This window comes from Tamandua tetradactyla, chromosome 18 (genome assembly GCF_023851605.1).
Source record: "Tamandua tetradactyla isolate mTamTet1 chromosome 18, mTamTet1.pri, whole genome shotgun sequence".
NCBI classification, from domain to species: domain Eukaryota; kingdom Metazoa; phylum Chordata; class Mammalia; order Pilosa; family Myrmecophagidae; genus Tamandua; species Tamandua tetradactyla.
In genome coordinates this window covers 60,447,033-60,458,157 of record NC_135344.1, presented here as the reverse complement: position 1 = coordinate 60,458,157, position 11,125 = coordinate 60,447,033, and the positions used below count along the sequence as shown (strand labels likewise).

Here is an 11,125-nt window from a genome sequence, read left to right as displayed (position 1 = left end):
CTAATAATAGTAGTAATATCTGACACTTATTGGTACTTACTATGTTGTAGGCACTATTGGAAGCACTTACATTTATTTACGGATTTAATGCTCATAACCCAAAGAGGTTGGATTTCATAAACAAGGAAAAGAAGGCGCACAGAAACAAAGGAATTTGTCAAGATCACACAGCTAGTAGATGTCAGAACTGGGATTTGAACCTTGGCACCCTGACTCGTGCCCACGCTCTTGGCCAATATGTCAGAGATCATAAGAGTTCAGCCACATCTGGGTTCTATCATGTCTATGTACCTGTCTCTCCTCCCCCATTCTTTCTTTTCTTTACTCCCCTTTCTCATCTCTTCTCCTCTCTCCTCTTCATTTTCTTTCAGTTGAGGAAGCTAAAGACCACTTTGGATAAGGTTTGGTGACATGGCCACGTATGGCACTTATCCTGCACTTTCCATGACCCCATGCAACACTAGAGGACCAGTATAAAGGCAAATGGCTGGAATTAATTACTATTTTGAGTAAATAATTTATATTACTTTATCCTCCTAGTGTAACAATCATTCAAAGGTATCAGTTCTGAAAAGAAAGTATTAACATTAGATCCCATGGTATTTCTTTTAGTTTAATTAGTACTAATCCAAAATATGTTGTTTGAGCAGTGCTGTTTGGATTTCTGCCCCCATAAATATTTGCTGTGTCATCTCAGTTTCAATTAGCTGTTGGGAGTTTCCCTGGACTGGGTTTTTGGAATGGATGAGGTGCAGTATTTACCATCTGGCATTCACCTCTGAAGCTCTGCTTCCCCAAACCACCATAGACACAGATCAGAGATCAGGTCAGTGTACAGTCAAAACAAGCCCAGGGGTGCCCTGTGACCTCGGCGGTGCTGTGTCTGAGCTGCAGAGTGACCCTGACACTCAGGACACCCGGAGGCAGCCATCACGTGGAGGAACACCAAAAACAAACCTTCCACATAACCTCCCAGAACACAGCCCAAGAACTGACAGAAGACTAGCAAAAATTCAGACCCCAATTCCAGGGAAAAATGCTTTCTTGTGTCAGGTAGATACTCCAGCCAGAGAAGGTAACAGAGTCAACAGTTGTCATTGCAAAATGGAGGTATAAATTTATAGAGGATAGTGTTGGAGATAAGTGGGACGTTGCAGAAAGAAGAATTTCCAAGCCCTTCTGTGTGAGCCAATTAGCTCCTCTGAGTTGTCATTTCCTCATCTGTAAAATGAAGATAATAATACTTATCTTGCTGATCACCCAGAGATCAAATGAGAAAATTATGTAAATGAGATCAATTTGGACACTGTCAAATGCTCTAGAAATATGATAAGCTATATTATTGCTATTCATAATGTATCTATAAAGGAAGTGGCAAAATATGTATGACAGTGATTTCTACTAAAAGGCACCAGAAAGAATGGTGTCATTCAGTATAAGATTTCAAGTGACTATTGCATTTTTAAACCTGGGGGAAGAGAGACAGTTGTGTAAAAATAATAAAATCATAAAAATACAGCAAAGTAATGTTAGAAAGGGACTTTGCATTGGCACTGAGCATTACAAAATCAAGGCTGGTGAGGAAGGTGAAATTCGGAAACTTGACAGCCAATTTTCTCTGTATCTTGGGCACAAGGAGTTGAGGGGTGGCAACTTAGCTGCCACCTACAAATAAGGAAAGCTTGATGCTGAAGGTAAAGGCTAGAGGCCATGTCTTCATTTTTGTTTTACAACTAAAAAGAGTATCAAGTTTTCTCTGAAATATATTAATCTCTGCAACTTCTACCCATGGGCCTAATAAAAATGAAAACATATACACACAAGTAATCCCAACTGAACAGCTTTATCAGGTACCCTTGTTTCAAGAGGATAACCTAAAGAAAAAGTGGAATTTAAGATAGACATTTCACTGTATTCCAAGTTTCATCAAAATCAATCTGTTCCTTTAAACTTCTAATATAACTTATATGGACAGTTTAATTGAACACCATAAATACATGGAAACTTGAGTAAGGCATGATATTTTGTACGTTTGTCCAAAGTGATGCCCTGATAAATCCCTGAGTGATTTGAACAGTGAATTAAAAAGTATTTGCATTCAGAGAGAGCAGAGAATGCTGCAACACCATGAAGCAGAGAGTCCATTGGAGATGAAGAAGGAAAACGCCTCCAGGGGAGCTTCATGAAACCAGAAGCCAGGAGAGAAAGCTAGCAGATGACACTGTATTCGCCATGTGCCCTTCCAGCTGAGAGAGAGGCCCTAACTGTGTTCGCCATGTGCCTTCTCACTTGAGAGAGAAACCCTGAACTTCATCGGCCTTCTAGAACCAAGGATAAAATGCAGGTTGACCAGGAAGAAGGTCATCAAAAATGCCATGCTGAACATACTCCAGAAGAGGAAATTGATCATACAGGAGCCAAAACAAAGTCAGCAACCTCAGACAAACAAGACAGATCAAACCAAACCACTAAAAAAGGAAAAGTCAAGAGTATTGATCTACCTATCCAGAGTAGTCTGTGTAGACAGCTTGGCCAAGATCTCCTCAACAGCTACATTGAAAATGAGGGGAAGATGATAATGCAAGATAAGTTAGAGAAAGAAAGAAATGATGCTAAGAATGCTGTTGAAGAATATGTGTATGATTTCAGAGACAAGCTGGGTACTGTCTATGAAAAATTCATCACTCGAGAAGACTTCAACAAACTGTCTGCTATATTGGAAGACACAGAAAATTGGCTTTATGAAGAAGGAGAGGATCAACCTAAACAAGTTTATGTGGATAAGCTTCAGGAACTAAAGAAATATGGCCAGCCTATTCAAATGAGGTACATGGAACATGAAGAGAGACCGAAAGCTTTAAATGACTTGGGAAAAAAGATCCAACTTGTCATGAAAGTGATAGAAGCATACAGAAACAAGGATGAAAGATATGATCATTTGGATCCTGCTGAAATTGAAAAAATTGAAAAATACATCAGTGATGCCATGAACTGGCTGAACAGTAAGATGAATGCACAGAACAAAGTCTCACTCAAGATCCTGTGGTGAAAGTTTCAGAAATAGTTCCAAAGTCAAAGGAACTGGATAATTCCTGTAACCCCATTATTTATAAGCCTAAACCGAAAGTAGAGGTTGCTGAAGACAAACCGAAAGCTAATAGTGAACACAATGGACCAGTAGATGGACAGAGTGGGACCGAAACTAAACCAGATACAACAAAAGACAGCTCCCAGCATACTAAATCTTCTGGAGAGATGGAAGTGGACTAAGTCTTAATTTTTCTTTTACATAATCCAAAAACAGTGCAAGTAACCACAGGGTCCATTCTTCTTTTACATCTGGTACACACAACAGATGTTCAGTTGTTCTTAGCCACTTTTTGTCATTTGTTTTTTGCAATAGTTTTGAAAAGTGTTTTATAATGAGTGCATCTCTGTTCATTTCCATTGCTGGTTATGTGAAGCTTTAGCTGAATATAGATTTACAAGTCAGTTTAAGCTTTCCCAGTATATTTTATAGCGAACATGCAGGATTGATATGTAGCTGGCAACAATCTCCCTTATTTTAAGCTTCTCCTTGGATAAACTTCCTTTATTCAGGAAAAGATACTGTATTGCACTATTGCAGAAGCATAGATGTAATTACATTGTTATTTTGAGAAACAAAATTGAAATTTGATGTAGTTTAAAGCCACTGAGGCAACTGACGTTTTTCTAGTTACTGTATTGTTTTAATTTAAGTTTGAAAAATATATAAGAGGCTTGCCGACAAGTTAGTTCAGCTCATGTTATACCATGAGAACTCCAAAGCTTTGTTGATGTCACATAAATGAACTAAAATGTAGGTTGATAGGGAAAACACAGTTTTATGTTAAGGTGACACCAGCAGTTTGCTGCTTTTATTAGTAATGTGCTTGATATTTACTGAGAGTAACCCAGTGCCCTTTTCACTTGAAACTTTTCTCACCTACTTCTCTTAAAGATATTAACTGCTGCTAAGGTAATGCTAGCCTAAAGATACAAAAGCATTTCTGGTGAAAATAACTGCACAATAGGGGGTAAATTCTGTTGACCTACTCAGATATGCATGTCTTATTTCAGTTTTAATTGTTGTTTGGTTTTCTTAGTTGATTTTTCTAATAATATCTTAATGCAGGTTAGGGAGAAATGGCACACTGTATTGCATTATATCCATTCATCACTGATTGACTTAATGTTAAGATATAGAGTAACACTATTAAATAAGTAGTAATACTTGAAAAAGGAGCACTTATACCATAAAACTTAGGAAGTAATGCTTGTAGTGAACTCTGTTACATATCAACAGGCAAATATAGAATGTTACATAGTGTAATATGACATGATGTGATTAAATTATAGTTCCTGCTGTTACATAACCTGTTGAAACCTTGGCTCCAGTTTTGGTGCTTCTTATATAAATTATATGGGAGAAGGGAATGTAAAATTAAGATAATAGTAAGGACCCGATCTGTGCTTCATCACCAGACTTGTTCAATTTTGTCTAGAGGCTTGAAACTAAGCATGGAAACAGACTGAATTGATGTTTCAACTTTCAAGAGAAAGAAGCTTAGGCAAAAATATGGGCACTTGTGTTTTTAATGCCAATCAAAAGAGATTGACCTATGTCAAAATTTTGAACGGTTCACCTTTTCCCAAAGCTACGTCTTTATATTAAGAGAAATTAATACTAACTTTTTTTAAGTAGCAAAAATTGAGAGTATAATATCTTTAGGGATGGTCATTATTTCTCACAACTAGTTCTCTAAGAGAGATTTTGTTTCTACAATGTAGTCTGCGCTGAAAGCATAGTAAGGAGCAGTACATTTTGCAGGGATTTTTATTCAGTCTTTTGAGGAGAGGTGTCCCTTTTTGCATTTAAGAAGTCACATAAACACAGAATATTTTTAATGTCTTGTAGTCTTAAAACTTTCCTTTTCTTAATACTATTAAAATGAAATACTTTTATCTACTAGTACCACACTTTTTAAAAAGCATATACCAGTTACTTTCATTTATTATGTTTAAGCATCTTGGCTTTTTGTCTAAAACAAGTGTAGTATTATTTGTAGGTTCAGTATAGGTCCATTGCAGAAAGAGCATGAAGATTATGAAATGTATAATGGTATACATAGGGAGTTTATAGCTCTTTATCTTGTTTTAATAAAGTATCCACTTTGTTAGGAGCTAAGTTTCAAACACTTCCTGGAAATGTTAGAGCAGCACTTTCTGCATTTAAATTAACTAACGTATAACCTAACCTTTCCCATTCCTACTCTTAAGTCATTTTGAATAGTTATGTGTTTTAGTCAAATGTATAACATTCCAGTTCTTGCAACTATATATAACAACATTTAATTTAATAAATTAAATACATATGAAAAAAAAAAAGTATTTGCAAAGTCCCCTTGGGGGAATGGTGAGAAAGGGGGAAAATTCAACTTCCCCATTTGGAGAAGGCCTGATATTCTCACAAGCAGGGAGGACAACAAAATCAATAGGCTGAGCCCTCAAACTTGGGGTTTGTTCATATGAAACTTATCCCTGCAAAAGATAGGCTAAGCCTACTTAAAATTAGGCCTAAGAGTCACCCCCAGAGAACCTCTTTTGTTGCTCAGATGTGGCCTCTCTCTCAGCCAATGCGACAAGCAAACTCACTGCCCTTCCCCTCTCTATGTGGGACATGACTCCCATGGGTATAAACCTCCCTGGCAACGTGAAACAGAAATCCTAGAATAAGCTGGGACTCAGCATCAAGGGATTGAGAAAACCTTCTTGACTGAAAGGGGGAAGAGCGAAATGAGACAAAATAAAGTGTCAGTGGCTGAGCGATTTCAAACAGAGTCAAGAGGTTATCCTGGAGGTTATTCTTACGCGTTATATAGATAACCCCTTTTTAGTTTAAGGTGTTTTAGAGAGGCTAGAGGGAAGTGCCTGAAACTGTAGAGCTGTGTTCCAGTAGCCATGCTTCTTTAAGATGATCATATAATGATAGAGCTTTCGCAAAGTGACTCTATGATTGGGAAAACCTTGTTCTGATGCTCCTTTTATCTATGGTATGGAGAGATGAGTAAAAAATATGGATTAAAAATTAGTAAATAATAAGGGGAAGAAATGTTAAAATAAATTGAGTAGAGGGAAATACTAATGGTCAATGAAAGGGAGGGGAAAGGGGTATGGTATGTATGCGTTTTTTCTTTTTTCTTATTATTTCTTTTTCTGGAGTGATGTAAATGTTCTGAGAAATGATCATGGTGATGAATATACAACTATGTGATGATATTGTGAGCCATTGTTTGCACACCAAGAATGGACTCTTCATATGTTAAGAATGTTTGCATTGTATGTTGATCGACTTTATTAATAAAAAATTTTTAATACAAAAAAACACCAATTAAATGCAAACATTCCTATTTTGATCATTCCATTCTCCATCTATAATCAGTAATTCACAGTATCCTCACATAGTTGCATATTCATCAGCATGATAATTTCTTAGAACATTTGCATCAATTCAGAAAAAGAAATAAAAAGACAACAGAAAAGAAATAAAACGAAAACAGAAAAAATATATATATATACATACCATGCCCCTTACCCCTCCCTTTCATTGATCACTAGCATTTCAAACTAAATTTATTTTAACATTTGTTACCCCTATTATTTATTTTTATTCCATGTGTTCTACTCATCTGTTGACAAGGTAGATAAAAGGAGCATCAGACACAAGGTTTTCACAATCGCACAGTCACATTGTGAAAGCTGTATCATTATACAATCATCTTCAAGAAACATGGCTACTGGAACACAGCTCTACATTTTCAGGCAGTTCCCTCCAGCTTCTCCATTACATCTTGAATAACAAGGTGATGTCTACTTAAGGTGTAAGAATAACCTCCAGGATAACCTCTCGACTCTGTTTGAAATCTCTCAGCCATTGACACTGAGACACAAAGTCTCATTTCACTCTTCCCCCTTTTGGTCAAGAAGGTTTTCTCAATCCCTTGGTGCTGAGTCTCAGCTCATTCTAGGATTTCTGTCCCATGTTGCCAGGAAGGCCCACACTCCTGGGAGTCATGTTCCACGTAGACAGGGGGAGGGTAGTGAATTTGCTTGTTGTGTTGGCTGGAGAGAGAGGCCACATCTGAGCAACAAAAGAGCCTCTCTTGGGGGTGACTCTTAGGCCTAATTTTAAGTAGGCTTGACCTATCCTTTATGGGGTTAAGTTTCATATGAACAAACCCCAAGACTGGGGGCTCAGCCTATAGCTTTGGTTGTCCACACTGCTTGTGAGAATATCAGGAATTCAACTTGGGGAGGTTGAATTTTCCCCCATTCTCATCATTCCCCGATGGGGACTTTGCAAATACTTTTAATACTCACTGATCAAATCACTCTGGGATTCATCGTGGCATCACGGCGGACAAACCAACAAAATCTCATGTCCTACCCAAGGTTCCATATACTTATGGTGTTCAACCATGCTATCTACATAAGTTATATTAGGAAACGCATTAGTCAAAATATAAATTTTGTACCAAATAAACATTTTTTGCTTTAGTCTCATACATAAGTGGAAATTTTTAAATATTAATTACCATTTATTTACAGCACCCTGCAGTAAAGACCTTCCTTTGTTCTTCCTCATGCAAAAACATTTTTAAAATTTGTACGTTTAGTCACTATCATTATACACTCTAAACATACCTAGATTATACCATCTCAATCTTTATCATCTCTCTTTCTTTCTGATTTCATTTATGCCCCCAGTCCTCCTCCCTCTTTCATTCTCACATTCAGTTTTAAAAAAACTTCATAAAATCATAGAATGTCAGGGTTGCATATGTACTTAAATTTTTTCTGATGTAGGCTTTTCCAAAGCTTCGGTTCCATTCCTATACTTTGGAGACTAAAAATACAGGTTTTGGAACTTGACCACCTGAGATCATATCCTGGCTGTACCATTTTTTGGCTGTGGGAATTTGAGAAACAAAATTATTTCCAATTTCCATTTGTAAAACAGAAACAATAATAATAGTATTTACCTTATGCCTTTTGCCAAGAGTAAATGAGGTAATGTACCCCAGTGTAATGTCTGCACCCAGTAAGTGCCCAGCTAATGTTGACTATTACTATTCATCTTAGAGAAGTCAGTCAGAAAGTGCAATGCAGTTTAAGCTACACCTTTCTTTAATGAGTCAACCCTGACCTACAGCCTCCACTTAGTTATCTGTTGATCCGTAATACCAATTAACTGAGCATTTATAGAGTAAAGCCAAGAAAGGAAAAGGTATTAGAAAGGAATGACAAAATTCATTTAAATAAATCCAACTCAGAGCATGCTTTTCACTCAAGAGAAGTGCCACCACTGTCTGCCTGATGCAGAGGGCTATTATTTTTGCAAATGTGATTTACTGCTCCTCACTACAAGCCTGGGCTCCTTGATCAGTTAGTGTGTGAAAGGTATGTCAGCAAGAGGGGCTGCACAGGAGTGGGCCCCCTTCCCCAGTTGTTGTATGTGTAACCCTAGTGGATGCTGGGGTCACTGAAGGCCACAGGAAAACAATATGGTGCAGTTTTCTGGAACACTGAGTTTATGAAGCAGAATGCAAGCATTTGTATGAATTTTTAAAGATGAAATATGAGACTTCAAAGAAAATTTCCAGCCGTACACCCAGTTCCACAAAAGCTGTGTCTGCTCTGCCAAGCAGCACTCTGGTGAAAAGTCAGGGACTGTGGGGTTAGGGAAAAGAGCACTGGGCCAGAATTCAGACATGGCAAGCTGCTGAGCTCTCTTGTCCATCCCACCTGCCTCCCTGGCCTTTCCTAAGACTCCTCCTTAGTTCAGGCATTCATCAGCAGTCTCCTGGATTGCTCCAGCTGCCTCCCAAGTGCTTCCTTTTCTCATGTTTTCCCCCATGCTGCCATAGAGTGTTTTGAAAACACAAGCAGGCTCAGCCCATTCTCCTGATGGAAAATTTTTAAGTTCCTCTGACCTTTGATGTAAAGTCCACATTTCTTTAACTTATCACAAGGGCCCTCCCAACCTGTCTCCAAATAGCCTTTTAAGTTTTTGATCGTCAGCCCCCACTTCAGCCTCTCCATTCTCCAAGCTTTCCCTGGCTGCTTTCTCTGCCTTAATGAGCTTTCGCTATCTCTCCCTGACAGTGTTAGGAAGAGCAAAGCAAGTTTACAACACTGAAGAGTATCTCCTGGCTATCAGTACATGCTGACTGCAGTTTTGTTCTCATTCACTTTTCTAGATTGCAGAGAGTGTTGCTTCATGAAGCTGAACTGCTCTTTTGAAACTGTATCTCAGCAGATTTTCTGATTTCCACATAGAACTAAAACAGGAAGTGAGAATCAAAAATGTGCTCAATTGTGACAAAAGTCACATAACAAAACCAAAGTGTCCTCATCTCTTAGGAAGGTCAAGTCTCCTCAGGGGCGAAATTTGACAGTTCAGAGCTTCCACATGAGATTCCATTGGAATTCATTTCAAGCGATTCTCGCTGGTATTTGATTTCACTCTGAGGCAAGGCCAAATGTCTTAAGATTTTGAATACCAAAGCCACTGTAGAATCTAAGTCAGATTCAAAGAAAGTGACTATACAGAGCCAGTTTTGGGGCCTGCTAGAGCTTAGAAGAGACAGATGTTTCTGTCATTAAAAAAAAAAAGACCCTTTTTTGAAGTTTTGTGTCCCAAGCAAACTCTAACTTCACTTTAAAAAACTAAGTTAAGCTCTGCCAACCTATTTCCATCCTCTCTTAGAAAGAGGGAGAAAAGGGTGCCTATCTCCTCTCAGTGACAGGGCAAAATGAGTAAACAATGAGTTCTGCTCATCTTCTAAGTAACAAATGAAACTCTAGTCACTTTTACCTTAATTTATCAGTAGAAAACAAAATTAGGGGAAAAAAAACTGGCTGACCCTACGTCACCAAATCTTAAACGCTGCAGCTGCTGCTAGTTTAATCTTTTGTTGTTATTGTTTGTTTTGTCTTTCCCGCAGTTGGCAGCAAACAGTGATCAATAAACTAAGAAAGAATCAGAGAAAAAGAATCAAACCACCCTGGGAGCCTTGTGCATGTGCCAAAGCCAGCACAGGCATTGTATTGATGTCAGCCATTAATAGAGTGGTTCTCAAACTATAATGCACCAGAGCCACCGAATGTTAAAATATAGATTGCTAGGGGCCCTACAGTTTCTAATTCTGTAGATCTGGACTGGGGTTCTGGAATTTGCATTTCCTAAAAGCTTCCAAGTGTAGTGTGTTGAATAGTGTCCCCCCATTCATGTTTACCTGTAATCTCAAAATGTGGCCTTTTTTGGAGATAGGCTCTTTGCAGATGTGATTAGTTAAGGATATCCAGGTGAAATCAGCCTGGATTTAAGGTAGGCTACCAATCCAATTACTGGCATCCTCATAAGAAGAGGAGAGGACAGAGAGAGAAGGTGACATGAAGGTGGAGGCAGAGGTTGGGGTGATACATCTACGAATCAAGGAACACCAAAGATTACGGGCAATCACCAGAAGCTAGGAGAGAGGCGGGGGCAATTTCTTCCTCAGGTCCTCCAGAAGGAATCAACCCTACTGGCACCTTGATTTGGGATTTTGGCTGCCTGAACTGCAGGAGAATGTTTTGTTGTCTCAACCACCCAGTTGGTGATCATTTGTTATGGCACTATGCTGGTTTGAAATGATGTATGTACCCTAGAAAAGCCATGTTTTAATCCTAATCCCATTTTGTAAAGGCAGCTGCTTCTTCTAATCCCTGTTCAGCATTGTATATTTGAAACTGTAATTAGATCACCTCCCTAGAGATGTGATTTAATCGAGTGGTTGTTAAACTGGATTAGGTGGAGGCATGTCTCCACCCATTTGGGTGGGTCTTGATTAGTTTCTGGAGTCCTATAAAAGAGGAAACATGTTGGAGAATGAAACAGATTCAGAGAGAATCTGCAGAATTCTGCAGAGAATGCTACAGCACCACGAGGCAGAGAGTCTACAAGTCAGCGACCTTTGGAGATGAAGAAGGAAAATGCCTCCCAGGGAGTTTCATGAAACTGGAAGCCAGGAGAGAAAGCTAGCCGATGATGCTGTGCTCA

At 38.6% G+C, this 11,125-nt stretch overlaps 1 pseudogene; it reads left to right on the top strand.

The window, feature by feature from the left end:
* The first annotated feature begins 744 nt into the window (after positions 1–744).
* LOC143662433 (heat shock 70 kDa protein 4L pseudogene) lies at positions 745–3,426 on the top strand (annotated as a pseudogene).
* Positions 3,427–11,125: the final 7,699 nt, after the last annotated feature.